General features: G+C 42.2%; 1 protein-coding gene across 4 annotated transcripts in view; it reads right to left on the reverse strand.

Annotated features, from left to right (window-relative positions):
- SEMA6D (semaphorin 6D) overlaps window positions 1-18096 on the reverse strand; it is a 374148-nt gene that overhangs the window by 165012 nt on the left and 191040 nt on the right. Inside the window, exon 1 of one of the 4 annotated variants that reach the window (XM_075897220.1) lies at window positions 5741-5853. The exons of the other annotated variants lie outside the window; for them this stretch is intronic. The gene's annotated coding sequence lies outside the window, so the exon portion shown is untranslated. Of the gene's footprint in view, window positions 1-5740; window positions 5854-18096 lie in introns of those variants that run through there. 4 annotated transcript variants of the gene reach the window in all.

Genomic DNA, 18096 nt, shown 5'->3' on the forward strand with positions numbered 1-18096 from the left:
GGAACCCCGGATCACTGTTTTTGAGGCTTCCAGAGATCTAAGTAGAAGCCAATTAGGGATGCTACACTTTAAGCTAATAGCACCTTTCCTACATTAAAAGTGCATGTCCTTCACTATGCTTGCAGCAGCCTTTCAGTCCCCAAACCTTTCATGAAACCAGGAGGAAGGATCTTCCCATTAATCATTGAGCTTAGCGAGAGTTAGTTGGTGTGGCCAGATCCTGCTCTCAGTTATACTGGTGTCGATCCAGGATAATTTTAATGGATTGTCTCTGGTTCAAGAGCAGAATACGGCACAAATTATTCCATATTATGGACATCCTTTTCAAAATATACTATTTACTGTTTATTACATTGATTTTGTAATCATGAGTTTGCTATTACTCATTTTTCTCTTCTCTTGCAAAAAAGACAGATTGTTTAAAGCAAAACAATTAGTTTCCATTTAAAACTCAGTTGGATTAATTTGTCACACAGGATGATGTGGCCTGTCTTAGAATAAAACCTATTATACTACAGCCCAGAGAATATTATTGTTAAGAAATATACCGCATTACAGTATGTGCTGTATCTATAGATAGAATGTGTTCAAAGCATATTGAAAACCACATCTGCCTACATATTTTTTTTTCTGAAGTAGTATTTAGTATGCTGATAGCGCAGGAGAAAGTTTCCTCTTTTTTTTTTTTCATCCATGTGCATATTTTTTCCATCCACGTGAAGAATAAAAATTGTTATGTGCACTGAGTCGTGCAAATGTGTACGACTTGTAGAAAGAAAAAAAACCCTAGTTGGGGGCACTCTGCTAATCAGCTGGGTGGCATCCTGGTTGGCTGCACAAGATCACAGCTTTTAGGGAACACTGCTCAATGGAACAAACTGGCCGTGATATGTGGCGCCTCTGTAATGGGGATGGCACACAGTCCCTCTATCGACACGTCAAACCTGCTGCTGAGCATGATGCTGGTTGGATGCTTTGCTGGGCTCTGGGTGGCGTTTCTGTGGACGTTGTCTCTGTCTAGGCTAATCGTAAGGCCTGAAGCGGGGCGAGGCATAAGAGAATGGTCTCTGTTTGTTGTGGGGCTCAAATCTCTTTTGTCTGTACGGTGAAGTGTACATCCTGAGTGTCCACAGTGTGGTGCGAGAGTCTTTGCCAGAGTGGAAGACTTGATCGGTATTCTGGGCGAAAAGCAGCCAACGATCAAAAGGTAAGTCCTCCACTTTTGATCGAAGGTCCTTTGGGACAGATGCCAGTGGGAGCCAGGAGGCATGGCGCATGACCACTGATGTCGCTGTGGTCCTAGAGCTGTGTCAGCAATATCGAGGGCGATTTGTAGTGCTGTGCGGGCTGTAGCCCTCCTGCACTACAGCCTTCAAGATTTCCCTCTTAGTCTCAGGTAAGTATTTCAGAAGAGCAACCAGCTTGGTATAATTGTCAAAATCGTGATTAGAGAGGAGAGCCGCGTAATTAGCCATCCTGAGGGTTGCCATGGCAGAGGAATAAATTTTTCTGCCCAATAGATCCAAACATTTTGCGCCCTTATCAGTGGTCGTGTTTCTACCCTGTGCCATCTTTGCTCTCTGTTGTGTGGCATCCATGACAATGAAATTCGGCTGAGTATGCATAAACAGGAACTCCGTATCCTTAGATGACACAAAATATTTCTTATCGGCCCGCTTGTTCGTAGGCAGTGTAGAAGCTGGAGTTTGCCAGATGTTGTTGGCAAACTCCATGATGGCTTCATCAAAGTGGAGCGCCACGTTGGATGTTCGGGACGGCTGAAGATTTTTTAGCAGGCGGTGTTGTTTCTGTAGCATATATGTGGTCTACAATTCCTGGAACTGGCGTACTCTCTTAAAGAGTTCCTGGAACTGCTTGTAGTTGTCTGTAGGGGAAGAATCACCCTGAAATACCACATAATCTGATGAAGAGGACGACATATCTGTGGGGGAGTCCATGTGCTTCTGCTCGCAGTCAGAGGGCAGATTATCATCCCTCTCTTGTTGACTAGAAGTCGAGGGAGCATCACCTGTGGGCACTGGAGGAGCTTGCTGAAGAGGTGGGACGTCCTTGGCTGGGCACTGAGGACACTGTGATTGTCTGCGCCTCGGCGATCTGGAGGTGGAGTAAACTGCGCTATGTGAGTGTGGACATTCACTCTGGTAGTAGGTGTAATGGCGGCTGTGACAGTGATATGTGTGAGGGGAGTGCCTTGGGGAATAGGTACTTGAAATCTTACAATTTATGCCTATAGTGAAGGAGTTGGAGACCTGGGTGACCTTGATTGCACTGTATAGTGCGAAGGCGAGCGGGAGTGGTAGGATCAATAGTAATGCCGTGGTGAGTGGGATCGACGCGGAGATCTTAGATACTGCTCTCAAGGGAGAGTGTAATGCCCATGTTGATGGCTTCCTGAATGATAAGAAGCTGGAGGAGAAGGTTCGGGAGAGAAGACAGCTATCTCAGAGCTCGGTGTCGGTGTGCGTACGTGCCTAGCCTTTTGCTGTGCTTTAGTAGGTATCAAAGAGGCATGTGAAGAAGATGGAGACGTGCCCAAAGGGCTAGTCAGTGTCGAAATTAAATCTCTCGGTTCCAACCTCTCCCGGCGGCGAGATGGAGTTAACAGCGTTGCTATTGGTGATGTCAGTGCCACCATTATCACCAGTATCGGTAACCACGCCGGCATTGGTGCCGAGGATGCTGGTGCCGATGGCTGTTGATGCAGTGCCACCGGCGCCTATCGCTTCAGCCGGAGGTATTGGTGACGAGGCTAGCAGTCTCACAATGGCATGAGGCTCTCACGGTGGTATCTCCAGTGCCGATTCTGGTTGCAGCACCGCGTGGACTGTCGATGCCAGGTCAGTCAATATGGCGGGGCTCGGAGCCGATGTGCTATGGCCCTTGCCTGTCTTATCGGTATCATGTAACGGTGGCAGACCCAAGGTGCCTGGTGCGTCGCCCGCACTGACACTCCTGGAAGGAGCGGAACTCCTCTTTTCATGGCACTTACACGGCCTAGAGGTCTCATCTGCTGGTTGCTCCGTGGTCAGTGGCTGTAACGCTCTATTAAAAAGCAGCATTTTGAGCTGCATCTCTCTATCCTGCCTGGCACAGGCAGTTAATCTGGAGCAATGCATGCACTTTTGGGGGATCTGACCTTCCCCAAGGCACTTGATACAGTGCGAATGGCCATCTGATGGAGGCATGGCATCTCAGCATGTCGCACACTTCTTGAACCTGCGGGAACTGGGCATGATGGCACTGGAAGAATCTGTCAGGCACAGTCTTTCTTATTAATAAGTTTTTATTTTAAACTTGAAACGTTGAACTGTTGAAACTCTAAATACCTATATACATGAACTTTTTCTTTTTTTTAAAGAGAACAATATAAACTGGAACTATAACTATAACTATAACTACTGGGAAGGGGCTAAACTAAGACCAATAACAAAACTTTATATCTTTTTAGTCTTTTTGTGTTTCTCCTCAGAATGAAGGAGGAGCCGTCCGGATTCCGTCTGCAGCCATAGACCTCTGCAAAAGGGCGCGAATGGGGTGAGGTGGCATCTGTGCATGTATGGTCTGGCAGGGCTACTGCTAGAGAAAACTTTCTGAGCAGCGCTGGGACGAGCCCGACACCTTTAGTGGAGCACCCACGGGAACACTACTTGACAAATAATAAAGACATCATCCGTTAAAAAATGTTTTTAACATTATGTTTTCCATGTGATCCCACCGTTTCCCCTAGATATCTATATTGTGCATATAGGTATTTCTCTGTGATATATATAACAATCACTCTGTGTAAGTACACTTGATTAAACCAACATTTTAAATGGTCCAATATTTGAAATTCTGTATCCTCCAGAAGTTCTTGTTTCTATATTCAGTTGGTGCATTTCTTCTGTAATCTTTCAGAAAATTTTACATGCAAATTCAGGCTATGTCTAGACTGCAGACTTCTTTTGGAAGAAGCTTTTCCAGAAGAGATCTTCCAAAAAAACTTTTCTGAAAGAGAGCATCCACACTGCAAATGCTCATCGAAAAAGCGATCTTCTTTTTCAGAAGATAGCGTCCACACTGAATGGACGTTATCTCACATTTAAGCTGTGATTACTGTGGATGGAGTGGCCACTTCTTTCCTCTTCTTTCAAAAGAACGCTCTCTTTCCCATCCACACACACCTTTTTCCAAAAGAGCTCTTTCAGAAAAAGGCTTCTTCCTCGTAGAATGAGGATTACCAATGTCAGAAAAACCCCTCTGTTCTTTCTATTTTCTTTTGGAAAAACGCAATTGCAGTGTGGACATAATTGAAGTTTTTTCTCAGAAAAATGGATTTTTCTGAAAAAAATCTGTAGTGTAGACATACCCTCATGTTTACCTTAACACCTCTTTTTAAATAAATGCTGTTTGATTCTGCTTCTTCTTGAAAAGACAGACCTTTTACTTTCTGTCTAAAATGTGCTAAATTGCCAATAAATGAACATGGCATCCACCAAATATGATAGATACTATCTTTTCCCAGAAATTCTGATATGATCCAAAACAAATTCTGGACATAAATATTTCACTTATTTATATAGATATTTTATATTCATGTACCTTGGAATAACTAATAAGTATTTTAATTATTGATTGACTGAAAAATTTCTGAACCTGAGCATAAAAGAAAGAAATATTTTTTTTCTTTGTTAATATTTTTGCTTACATCTATAGATGAAGATACAGAGCCCTGAAACAGAAAAAGCATTCCATTTTCACTCGCATTTAGAATTCTATTAAAGTGTTTGCTGAAATGTAATAGATTTTAAAAAAGCACACTGAGAATTAATTTTTTATAGTTTTTATTTACTTATTTATTTACTACAATTTACTCTCAAATCCTTGTAATTCTGTCTCAGAAGCTTAGAAATATAATTTTCTCCTTACTGATTCTGTTTTTTCTATTAAACAAACATTGATTTTTCCCCTGTGTTTTGAATAGAGATAAAATTATCTTGTATATTTTGTATTTATCACCAACAATTTCCTTTTAAATGGGACTACTGTAGCTTCTATAGTAATAACCCTTATTATTGTAGAAGATTGTAGAAGTCTTGAACACTTTCATTATATAGTCTTTTCCATACTGCCTTTGGGCTACATTGCTAGTTTAGAGTCTGTCCTGAGTAAGGGGCAGTCTGCAGCTGTGCCACCCATGGAGTATAAGAAAGAATGGCTTAGTACTTACAATTCACTCTGTGGTTCCCTCATGTTCCAACTGAGACAGTTTCTACTGTGGAATAATCAGTGTTATAATGATCACAGATTACCTCCCCCTCTGTGCCAGCTCAGATCTGCTGCTCAGCACACTAGAGAGTGGAGCCAAGTACATGACCCCCAGTCCTACCTGTTCAGTCTGCACTCACCTGTTAGGATGGGGAGGGAGAAAGCAATGCTTCCGCTGCTCAGTTCTAGCTCTATGATATAATTGGATTATGATATACTGGACCTTATCTAGTCTCGTCATCTCAACTAGGCCCTGCCATTTGCTTTCTGAACACAGCTACAAGTACAGGACCCTGTCTACAGCATGAAACTGTCACTCTCCAGCTTATTCCTTAAACTGCTTTGCTTGGTTTTTGTTAGACGTGGACCATGCTCTCAAAGTCAAATGACAAATGGGAAATGTGTCTTGGGAAGTTCTAGTTGGAGTTTCCTGCAGAAAAGTGGGTGTGACAGGTTAAATCACAGAAATCACCTTGCAGTTGTCTCCCAGTGTGCTGATCATGACACCGATGTCCATCTTCTTGGGCTCCCCACCATTCTGGCCTGCTGTGCCAGAAGCTCTGGTCTCTCCCAGCAAAGTTACAATCTTGGGGTGACATCCCCTCCCTGCAGAGCAACGCAGATGCTGAACCATTTCAGCTCCAGGAGAGCTCAGCACCAAAGAAACCAATCCCCCAAAGGTACCAAGCACCCAAACAAATCCATCTAATTCTGTGTAAAAGATTTACTCGGTGAAAGCTCATAAGGTTGAGTTAGCCCTCTTTATCGATGAAAGAGAGATATGCACAGTAGTTGCTTTTGAAAACATATTAGAAGCTGTAAGAAAACATTTTACTTCACTATGAAATGTTGGGCTAATTTCTAAATATCAGACATTTTTAATCTGGTATCATATGAATTACACTATAAATTAAAAATAAATTTATACTTTTTAAAAACTCATGGATCGCACCTAGAAATCTTCTTACTAGATAATAAAAGGGCAAATATCCATTTTAACATAAGAACAGCCATACTTGGTCAGACCAACGGTCTATCTAGACCAGTATCCTGTCTGCTAACAGTGGCCCAGAGGAAGGGAACACAACAGGTAATCCTCACATGATCCCTCCCCTGTCACCCACCTCTAGAGAAACAGAGGCTAGGGACACCATTCCTACCCATCCTGGTTAATAGCCATTGATGGACCTAACCTCCATGAATCTATCTAGCTCTTTTTTGAACCTGTTAAAGTCCTAGCGCTGAGTGAAGAAAAACTTGCTTTTGTTTGTTTTAAACTTGCTGCCTATTCATTTCATTTCATTTGGTGACCCTAGTTCTTATATTGTGGGAATAAGTGAATAACTTTTCCTTATTCATTTTTCCACACCACTCATGATTTTATAGAGTTCTGTCATATCCTCCCTTAGGGTACATCTAGACTACATGCCTCTGGCGACAGAGGCATACAGATTAGACTACCCGGCATAGGAAAATGAAGCAACGATTTAAATAATCGTCGCTTCATTTAAATTTACATGGCTGCCGCGCTGAGCCGATCAGCTGTTTGTCGGCTCAGCGCGGTAGTCTGGACGTGCGGGGGGCGACATCAAAGGCATTTGTCAACCTCCCAGGTATGCCTTTGATGTCGACCCCCGCGTGTCCAGACTACCGCGCTGAGCCAAGAAACAGCTGATCGGCTCAGCGCGGCAGCCATGTAAATTTAAAGGAAGCGGCAATTATTTAAATCGCCGCTTCATTTTCCTATGCCGGGTAGTCTAATCTACATGTCTCTGTCGCCAGAGGCATGTAGTCTAGACGTACCTTAGTCTCCTCTTTTCTAAGATGAAAAGTCCAAGTCTTTTTAATCTCTCTTCATATGCAACCTGTTCTAAACCCCCAATCATTTTTTATGCCCTTTTCTGAACTTTTTCCAATGCCAATATAATTTTTTTGAGATGAGGCGACCACATCTGTACTCAATATTCAAGGTCTGGGCATATCATGGTTTTATATAGAGGCAATAAGATATTTTTTGTCTTATTCTCTATCCTTTTTTAAAATGATTCCTAACATTCTATTTGGTATTTTTTTTTTACTACCACTGCACACTGAGTGGATGTTTTTAGAGAACTATCCACAATGACTCCAAGATCTCTCTTGAGTAGTTGTAGCCAAACTAGTCCCCATCATATTGTATGTATAGTTGGGATTATTTTTTCCAATGTACATTACTTTACATTTATCAACATTACATTTCATTTGCCATTTTGTTGCCCAATCATTTAGTTTGTTGAGATCTTTTTGAAGCTCTTCACAGTCTGCTTTGGTCTTAACTATCTAGAGCAGTTTGGTATCATCTGCAAATTTTGCCACCTCACTGTTTACCCTTTCTATAGATCATTTATAAATAAATTGAACAGGACTGGTCCTAGGACAGACTTTTGAGGGACCCCACTAGTTACCTCTCTCCACTCTGAAAACTTACCATTTATTCCTACCCTTTGTTTCCTGTTTTTTAACCAGTTATCAGTCCATGAAAGGACCTTCCCTCTTATCCCATGACAACTTACCTTACTGAAAAGCCTTTGGTGAGGGACCTTGTCAAAGGCTTTCTGGACATCTAAGTACACTATGTCTACTGGATCCCCCTTATCCACATGTTTGTCGACACCCCTCAAAGAACTCTAGCAGATTAGTAAGGCATGATTTCCCTTTACAGGAACTATGTTGACTTTTCCCAAACAAATTATGTTCATCTATGAGTCTGACAATTTTATTCTTTATTATAATTTCAACTAATTTTCCTGGTACTGATATTAGACTTACTGGTCTGTAATTGCCAGGATCACCTCTAGAACCCTTTTTAGGTATTGGCGTCAAGTTAGCTATATTCCAGTCATTAGATATGGAAGCTGATTTAAAGGATCCTTTACAACTATTACAAACCACAGTTAATAGTTCTGCAATTTCACATTTGAATTCTTTCAGAACTCTTGGGTGAATGCCATCTGGTCCTGGTGACTTGTTACTGTTAAGTTGATCAATGTATTCCAAAACCTCCTCTAATGACATCTCAATCTGGGACAATTCCTCAGATTTGTCACCTAAAAAAAAAGCTCAGGTTGGAGAATCTCCCCAATATCCTCAGCTGTGAAGACTGTAGCAGAGAATTCATTTAGCTTCTCCGCCATGACTTTACCATCTTTGAGTACTCCTTTAGCACCTTGATAGCCCAATGGCCCCATCATAGGCTTCCTGCTTCTGATGTACGTAAAAAACATTTTGCTATTTACTTTTTGAGTTTTTGGATAGTCGTTCTTCAAACTCCTTTTTGGCTTTTCTTATTATATTTTTATACTTAATTTGACAAAGTTTATGCTCCTTTCTATTTTCCTCACTAGGATTTGACTTCCACTTGTTAAAAGATGTCTTTTTATCTCTCATTGCTTCTTTTACTTTTGCAGAACATTTATTCTTTTTATAATTAAGCCTTAAAGAAAATAATAAGTGGAAGTGGAAAATTCAAATGGGGGTGTACACTAATCAACCACAGGAACAGTTGAATCTCTCCAGGAATTCATTTTGAATGTAATGAAAGAATGACAGTCAAGCTGACAGGGACACTGTTTATGGTGTTCATTGAGATGGCCAAGGTCAGAAAGCTAGTGCATTGCCCAGCTAGTGCAAAACAGCACATCAAGTGTTCTAGTATGTAGGGCTGGCAAACATCAAATAGGATTTTCAATGGCCACTTGGGTAACATGTGATATATTATGCATATAGACACACACACACACACACACACACACACACAGCCTGGACTTCTGCCACAGCCAAAGTGTTTCATGTTTGTTACTTTCATTTAACTTGCGCCAAAATAAAAAAACAAAACAAAACAAAACTGCAGAGGATCTCTTGAGAAGAGGGCAGGATCTGGTGGCCATGTAAGTACCACAGAGCTACCCATGAGCCCTTACTGGGCCACAAAGCTGTAGTTGTGCTCTCTTGCCCTTCTGTAGGAAAAAATGTCATCAGGATACCATCACATTCACTTCCAACATAAGCAATTATGCAACTTCATGGATTTAAAAACAACAAACTAATATGGAGCTCATGGACTCCAGGACATACATGACAACTGCCTGGCCTTATCTATGAGTTGTCATCTGTTTTCATATATTTCCTCAACTGTCATACGTTTCTTGTGTATCTAGTTTTACCAAAGCCCCACCTATATGCCATCATAGCAACTATGTCATGGAATTAGAAATAATTTGTATCTGAATCAAGTCTCATATGCCTATAGACATTTTCTGCCTTGAAAAATGGAGCAAACCTTTTGTTATTGAAGCTTCCTCTTTTTACATATTTTATTAAGAGAAAATGATTTTTAATAACACTGACTATTATGATTTTCTGAATAATGCAACTTGTATGTCATTTACTTTCCTGTGTTTTTGTAAGCATAAAAAGAAATTTAAAAAATTGCCTCCGAGGATATACATTTTTGCAAGTGTCATTGGTTTAAAAAGTCTAGTTTTATGATCAAGTATCACTATATTTGATATTCCATAAAGAAGTAAACAAAATAAACAATTTTAAAATATTCTTTGTGGAAGATTACATTTCTACACACAAACACAGCAATATGTTATATTACATTTTTAAGCACCATGTTTACTTTTCGCTCAGTGTCTTTGCCAGCTGTGTCAATGTCGATTGTAATAGCTTGTGGATAAAAAAAATTAAGATGAAATGTTTATTTAAAAAAAATGCCAGGATCAATGCCAAAAAACACAACATGTGGGCTGCAGGAAGAGTGCTGGGAGCAATATTATTCATGTTAAAAACTGTTGTCTGATTTGCCTCCTTTTAAAACAATAATATTATAAATAGGCATCCAGTGGAATTATCAATTGTAAGTTTTATTTTAATGTGTAAAACATTCAGGATTTGGTGTTCAGAGCAGTTACAAAATATACAATAAAACTATTGCTTTATGTCTTGCCATTTCCCTTCTGCTCCAAACTGAAAGCTTATTTTAGAAAATAGACCTATATATTTGAATGTGCATAACATGGTAATCATATCAAATACTCTAAATAGGTTATTTTCTTTCTGTGTACAACATGCACTATTCTAATAAGTCAATGATTTAGCTCAATGAATAATTTTTATTATCAGGAAGCTTTGTCGTATAGTTAAATTGATTGTTGCATACAGCTAACTTTCTGAAAATCCTTCCCTACAAATTATTTTCTGACTGATACAAACATAGGGGTATGTTAATTTATTTTTAAAAAGAGATGTCAAGCTAGTGTCCCACAAGAATTCAACAGCTGTCCTTTATCTTAATTAAGAGAACATTAACATTTTAGCTTTTTTCTTTTTGCAGGAATTATCTGTGTAGCAGATAGAGGAAACACTTCCTAGTAAAACAGCTTAATTGTATAACAAAGCTAGAGAAGAAAAGTATTACAGAGATATTGTAATCTGCTTTTTATAGGATAAATTATACACAGTGATCACTGTTAATATCTTTACTGCCCTATATTTAGAATGGGACACAATGGAAATGTCTCTGTGGAGTAACTGCTGGTAATTGTTGACTTTTTAGTTGCAACCACACAGAAGGAGATAAAAATACACTGTGAAAATCACCCCTGTGAAGTGGTCTAACACAAAGGCTATATACCTCTTAAGACATTGGTTTGGTCCACCTTTCACTGTATAGTTTCAGAAAAGAATTGTGATTAGTTTCTAGTGCCAATTCAAAGACATCAGAGCACACTTGAGTGGTTTATATGTGTCCATTTATAACACACACTTAATACCTATGCAAGATATATATTGCGATTTCTATAGACCAAGATTTAAAAAAGTAAATTTTGGGTGCACAATTTGAGACACCTTAAAAGGGCTTGATTTTTCAAAAAAATACCAATCATTTTAGAAAATCAGCCCCCTTTAAAGTGAGCCTTAACTAAAAACACCCCAAATAACTACTGATTTTAAAAATGTTATCCACAATTTTAGCTACGTGCCTGATGTAAGTCTTCCTATGATGCTTATGCTCTCTGATTACATCACCCTCTTATTTTTGATATTTCCTCAACCGTCACATTTCTTGTGATTAGTTAACACTAAATAGCCTGCTATTTAAGGTTGACCAATTTCTATTGTTAATCTCACTCTCAAAAATGAGGTATTCAATGGAAAACAAGAGCAGGTGAAAATAAGCAGAGCCAAGATAGAAAAGGGGGAGGGGGATGAAGGTAGGAGAGGAAGAATATCTGAAAAGAAAGAAGCTTCAGAGGGTAGCTGAGTTAGTCTGTATAGGATAAACTTAATAAACAACAAATGGTCTGGTAGCACTTTATAGAACAACAAAACATGTAGATGGGATTATGAGCTTTCATGGACACAGGCCATTTCTTGAGATGACTGGAGTGGGCAGGGAATGCTTTCTCTGATGTCATCATTCCTACATATATAATTTTTTAACTGGGACCAGCTAGATTTTTTTATAATAATTAAACACACACACATATATGTGATCCTTTGGTCCCTATCTGGGAACATTCCTATTGTCTACCCTTGGAATTTTGCTTGATTCAGTATTAAAGGTTTAGGGAAATATTTTGAGATCTACAACATCACTTGCAAAAGAATAAAAAAATGTGGCTAAAGTAACCCCCTTTCATTTCCTGCTCAAAAATAAAAAAGATCTCATTTTACCTTCAGACTAAGCACAGAACTACTAAGCACTAACAACTAAAATGTGACAGAACTACTAATTACTAACAACTAACAATGTGACCTGGAGGAATGAACCTGTTTTGAGGTGAAAAGGCGATCTGGCCTCCTTGAGAGTTCATCTCAGTCACCTTCCATGCTCAGAACTTTAAATTATGCCAAGTTAGTTGAATCACATGTACTGGTTTTGTGAATCAGTCTGGATAAATGAAATGGTTCCACTGAGAATGACAGTGAATGAATCAATTCCATTTCACGTAGCGGACAGTGAGTGAGGTTGGTATATAAGTACCTCAAGACAAAAGATCATGGCTTTCATCAACTTAGCTATCCAACTATCCCTGTTTTGGTTCCCCCTCCTCCCATGTTTACTTGAAACCATGCAAAAGTAATGCTAGGTGGGAGAATCCTAAGAGGGAATTTAACTGTTATGTCTATTCGGAGATGCATTTTTAATGCCAAATTGGAACCTGATGTTCAGTAATATTATTGACACTTCCGTGTTATAAAAGTAAAGATCCCTCCTTATTCAAGGATGCCTATGACTCTTCTGCCACTTCTCTTGCTGTCATTGCTTGCAGCCCAGCTGTTCCCTGCATTAACAGGACATTTGCCACAGCTGCTACTCAATGTAGAAAACTATCGGGCTCCAAGGAAATGTAGCAGAGAGCATCTTTCCTCCTCTTTACTGAAGTTTTTGGAGGCAATACCTTATGATGCGCATAAAAGATAAAGGTGAGAAGTTCTGGGGCTTAGAAGGATGTAATGAAATTTTTCTGGCTCTTGATCAAAGCAACATAGAACCATTACTATCCGCTTATTTCTCCTCCTTCTAGAAAAAGATTCCTTATTGAGAAATATCTGGCAGGGCAGCTTCTGCTATATGTAGTTTGGAAAAAATTGTTTTTAAAAGCAAATAATGGAATATTGCTGGTTTGAAATGTGGCCTGCCTTGGGGTTACATTGTGTCCTTACTTAACAAAGAAGTAATCTATCTATATATTTTAGAAACTTGAATCTGTCTGTCTGTAAGTCTGTTTGTTCAAGAACTCCTCTCAAATGGTAAGAGCTAGGACCACCAAATTTGATATGCAGCTTCCTCTTCTCTTAACTTAAAGCAAGGTCAGGGTTTGGTTGTTCCAGGAAAACCAGAAGTTCCAGGAATGGGACTGTTTTCCATAAGATGGAAAGGGAAGGCCTGTTTAGAGGGATACTATTCTCATAGTGGCCATTGAGGGCACTGAGCCCACAAGGGAGCGCTATACTGCAAAGTGACCACTGGGGCAGCTGTACCAGCCAGGGAGTGCCATTTTGCCTACCACTGACCACATAAGTGGGGCTTCCCTGCCCAGTAAACAGCCCCAGCAGTCCCCCCACCCTGGGAGGGAGGAAGCCCTTGCTATCCCCCCTGCTCGAGGGGCCAGATGGGAGGGAGACAGCCCCCACCAACCTCCCCACCCTGAGACAGGGTTGGGAGATGGAGAAAGTCCCCACTAGCCCCCAGAGACAAGCCAGTGGGCAGGGTGCACAGTTCCCACTTCCTTAGGCTGCCACCCCGGGAAGAAGCCAGCAGCCACCTCCTGCCATAAGCCCTCCATTCCAATCTTCTGTCCTGACCCCTTCCTCACCCTCTGCCCTGACTCCTGCACCCCACTCCCTTCCCTGAGCCCCTCCTTACCCCAACCCTCACTCTTTCAGTCCCCACATCCCAAGTCCAATGTCCTGAGCCCCTCCTCAACCCCCAGCCTGACTCCTGCACCTCTACACCCCAGGCCTCTTGCCCTGAGCCCCCCATATCCCCAAGGCCATGTCCTGAATCCTGCACCACCCCCCACCACCAGCCCCTGCCCTGAAGAATCCAAGAAATGCCAAGTAAGTCTTTTAGCAGAGAATAAGGAACACTCCTTTCCCTGCACTTGTTTGGATCTCCCAGACCTTGAATTGTGATCTGCACAGAATAGACCAGGGTAGGCATATTCCAACCCGTGGGACAGATCTGATCTTCAGGATTAGTCCATGGTGGGTTCCCACCTCCATGTTTACCTGCACCTCTGCAGGTATTGGAGGATTTCAGCTCTCGTTGGCCACCAATTGCTATTTGTGGCCAATTCTTCTGGCGGGAAGTGGAGTTCTGACCTGTGACACTTCCTGCTGCTTGCATTGGCCACAAATGGCAATTCACTGTCAACCATGGCTGTGATCCGGACAGGGGACTGCAGACAGGGGAGTTGAAGAGGGAGAGCAAAGCGACCCCACCGCCGAAGAGGCTACCCGGTGAGAGTACAAGCTGTGGTGTGAGTGTGTGCCTGTGCCTGACTGTTTGAATTTTACAGTTTGAAGTGTGAATTGAGAGTCTGATTTCAGGTGAGTGCTAGCAGTTTCAGTTTCAGCTTCTGTGGCAGTTGGGACTGAGAGCCTGCCATTGTTCCCTTGATTGCCTCTGATTAGCCTCAGGCTCAGCCTTCCCCTGTGTGACTCAGAAGGGGGCAGGCCTGACCTAGGCAAGCAGGCTTTAAAAAGCCAGAGCAGTGCGACCAGGGGAGCGAAGCGGACAGGGGACTGCAGACAGGGGAGTTGAGCAGAGGGAGTGACTGATGGTGATGAAGACCCGTAGCGCTTGTGCCAGTACTTCTCCTGTCTCCTCCACCTGTGCCTGTATCCAGACAGAGAACCTGAGCATGGATGCCTCTACCCAGGTCCTGGTGTGGTCTTGCTGTATTTGTGGCTTGCAATTCCCACTGAGTGATCTCCAGGCTGGGGGAGACAACCATTGTGAAAGGTGCCTGCTGGTGGAATCTCTCAGGCAGCAGGTGGGAGAGCTACAGGAGGAGGTGGCCAGGCTGAGGAGCATTCGAAGCCATGAGGAATTCCTGGACAGTATTCCTGTGGAGTCCACGGAGGTCACTGTCCTAGGATGTGGGACTGTTGACCAGCCACTTATGGAGGAGGCGGTGGTGCAGGGTGAGAACTGGCAGCTGGTTACTTCCGGCAGCAGGCAGTGTTCCACCCCTGCTCCTAACCCTCCCACTGTGTTGTTACATAACCGTTACACTTTACTTTCAGCAGGAGACAAGGAGTCACCCCCCACAGTGGAGGAGACCAGGCCTTGCACCACCAAGGCTGAGCAGTCTCCTGCCACCACTGCGAGGAGGAAACGTAGGGTAGTGGTGGTTGGAGACTCTCTTCTGAGGGGAACGGAGGCACCCATCTGTCGCCCTGACAGCTCACCTCAAGAGGTATGCTGTCTGCCAGGGGCCCGTATCCGAGATGTTACGGAGGCATTGTCGAGGATTATCCGGCCCTCTGACTACTACCCCATGCTACTCATCCACGTGGGCACAAATGATACTGCCAGGTGTGACACTGAGCGGATCAAGTGTGACTACAGGGCTTTGGGAGTACGGGTGAAGGAGTTTGGAGCGCAGGTGGTATTCTCTTCTATCCTTCCTGTCAAAGGTAGGGGCCCGGGCAGAGAGAGGTGCATCCTGGAGGTGAATGCCTGGCTGCGACGATGGTGTCGCCAGGAGGGATTTGGCTTCCTTGATCACGGGGTGCTCTTCCAGGAAGGACTGCTTGGCGGAGATGGAGTTCACCTTTCCAGGAGCGGGAAGGCCTTGTTTGGACACAGACTGGCTAACCTTGTGAGGAGGGCTTTAAACTAGGTTTGTCGGGGGCAGGTGAGCAAAGCCCACAGGTAAGTGCTGAATGTGCGGGACTGGGAGATGGGTTGGAAATGGGGGGGACTATGGACTATAATGGCAAGGAGAAAGGAGGGTCAGGGCACAACAGGGAGGCAAGATCAAATCAGTATCTTAGATGCCTATATACAAATGCGAGAAGTATGGGTAATAAGCAGGAAGAACTGGAATTGCTAACCAATAAATACAACTATGATATCATTGGTATTACAGAAACCTGGTGGGATGGGACGCATGATTGGAATATTGGTATGGAAGGGTACGGCTTGCTCAGGAAGGACAGACAGGGAAAAAAGGGAGGAGGGGTTGCCTTGTATATTAAAAATGTACACACTTGGACTGAAGTGGAGATGAACGTAGGAGATAGCTGTGTAGAGAGTCTCTGGGTTAAGCTAAAAGGGGTAAAAAACGAGGGTGATATCATGCAAGGAGTCTACTACAGGCCACCTAGCCAGGTGGAAGAGGTGGATGAGGCCTTTTTTAAACAATTAACAAAACTATCCAAAGCCCAAGATTTGGTGGTGATGGGGGACTTCAACTATCCAGACATATGTTGGGAAACTAACACAGCGAGGCACAGGCTATCCAATAAGTTTCTGGACTGCATTGGAGACAACTTTCTGTTTCAGAAGGTTGAAAAAGCTACCAGAGGAGAAGCTGTTCTGGATTTGGTTTTAACAAATAGGGAGGAACTAGTTGAGAACTTGAAAGTGGAAGACAGTATAGGGGACAGTGATCACGAAATAATAGAGTTCATGATCTTAAGGAAAGGTAGAAGGGAGACCAGCACAATTGAGGTTATGGATTTCAGGAAGGCAGATTTTGATAAGCTCAGAGAACTTGTAGGTAAGGTCCCATGGGAAGCAAGACTGAAGGGAAAAACAACTGAGGAGAGTTGGAAGTATTTCAAAGGGACGTTGTTAAGGGCCCAAAAGCAAACAATTCCGCTGTGTAGGAAAGATAGAAAATATGGCAAAAGACCAGCTTGGCTTAACAAGGAGATCTTGCATGATCTCAAAATAAAAAAGGAGTCATATAAAAAATGGAAACTAGGACAACTAACAAAGGATGAATATAGGCAAGCAACACGGGAATGCAGGGGCAAGATTAGAAAGGCAAAGGCACAAAATGAGATCAAACTAGCTACAGGCATAAAGGGAAACAAGAAGACCTTTTATAAATACATTAAAAGCAAGAGGAAGACCAAGGACAGGGGAGGCCCACTGCTTAGCGAGGAGGGAGAAGCAGTAACAGGGAACTTGGAAATGGCGGAGATGCTCAATGACTTCTTTGTTTCGGTCTTCACCGAGAAGTCTGGAGGTGTGCCTAACGTAGTGAATACAAGCAGAGAGAGGGTAAGTTTAGAAGATAGGATACACAAAGAACAAGTTAAAAATCACTTAGGAAAGTTAGATGTCAGCAAGTCACCAGGTCCTGATGAAATGCATCCCAGGATACTCAAGGAGCTGATAGAGGAGGTATCTGAGCCTTTAGCTATGATCTTTGAAAAATCATGGCAGACAGGGGAGATTCCAGAAGACTGGAAAAGGGCAAATATTGTGCCCATCTATAAAAAGGGGAATAAGAACAACCCAGGAAATTATAGACCGGTCAGTTTAACGTCTGTCCCAGGGAAGATAATGGAGCAGGTAATTAAGGAAATCGTATGCAAACACTTGGAAAGTAATAAAGTGATAGGGAATAGCCAGCATGGGTTTGTGAAGAACAAGTCATGCCAAACTAATCTGATAGCTTTCTTTGATAAGATAACGAGCCTTGTGGATAAGGGAGAAGCGGTGGATGTCATATACCTAGACTTTAGTAAGGCATTTGATATGGTCTCGCATGATATTCTTATTGATAAACTAGGCAAATATAACTTAGATAGGGCCACGATAAGGTGGGTGCATAATTGGCTGGATAACCGTAGTCAGAGAGTTGTTGTTAACGGTTCTAAATCCTGCTGGAAAGGGATAACAAGTGGAGTTCCTCAAGGGTCTGTTTTGGGACCCGTACTATTCAATATCTTCATCAATGATGTAGATATTGGGATAGAGAGTACTCTTATTAAGTTTGCAGATGATACCAAACTGGGTGGGGTTGCAACTTCTTTGGAGGATAGGGACATAATTCAAAATGACCTTAGCAAGTTAGAGAAATGGTCAGAGGTAAACAGGATGAGGTTTAATAAAGAGAAATGCAAAGTGCTCCACTTAGGAAGGAACAATCAGTTCCATATATACAAGATGGGAAGGGACTGTCTAGGAAGGAGCATGGCGGAAAGGGATCTAGGGGTCATAGTGGACCACAAGTTGAATATGAGTCAACAGTGTGATGCTGTTGCAAAAAAAGCAAATATGATTCTAAGTTGTATCAACAGGTGTGTTGTAAG

The sequence above is a fragment of the Pelodiscus sinensis genome, chromosome 14, assembly GCF_049634645.1.
Source record: "Pelodiscus sinensis isolate JC-2024 chromosome 14, ASM4963464v1, whole genome shotgun sequence".
Taxonomy (NCBI): Eukaryota; Metazoa; Chordata; order Testudines; family Trionychidae; genus Pelodiscus; species Pelodiscus sinensis.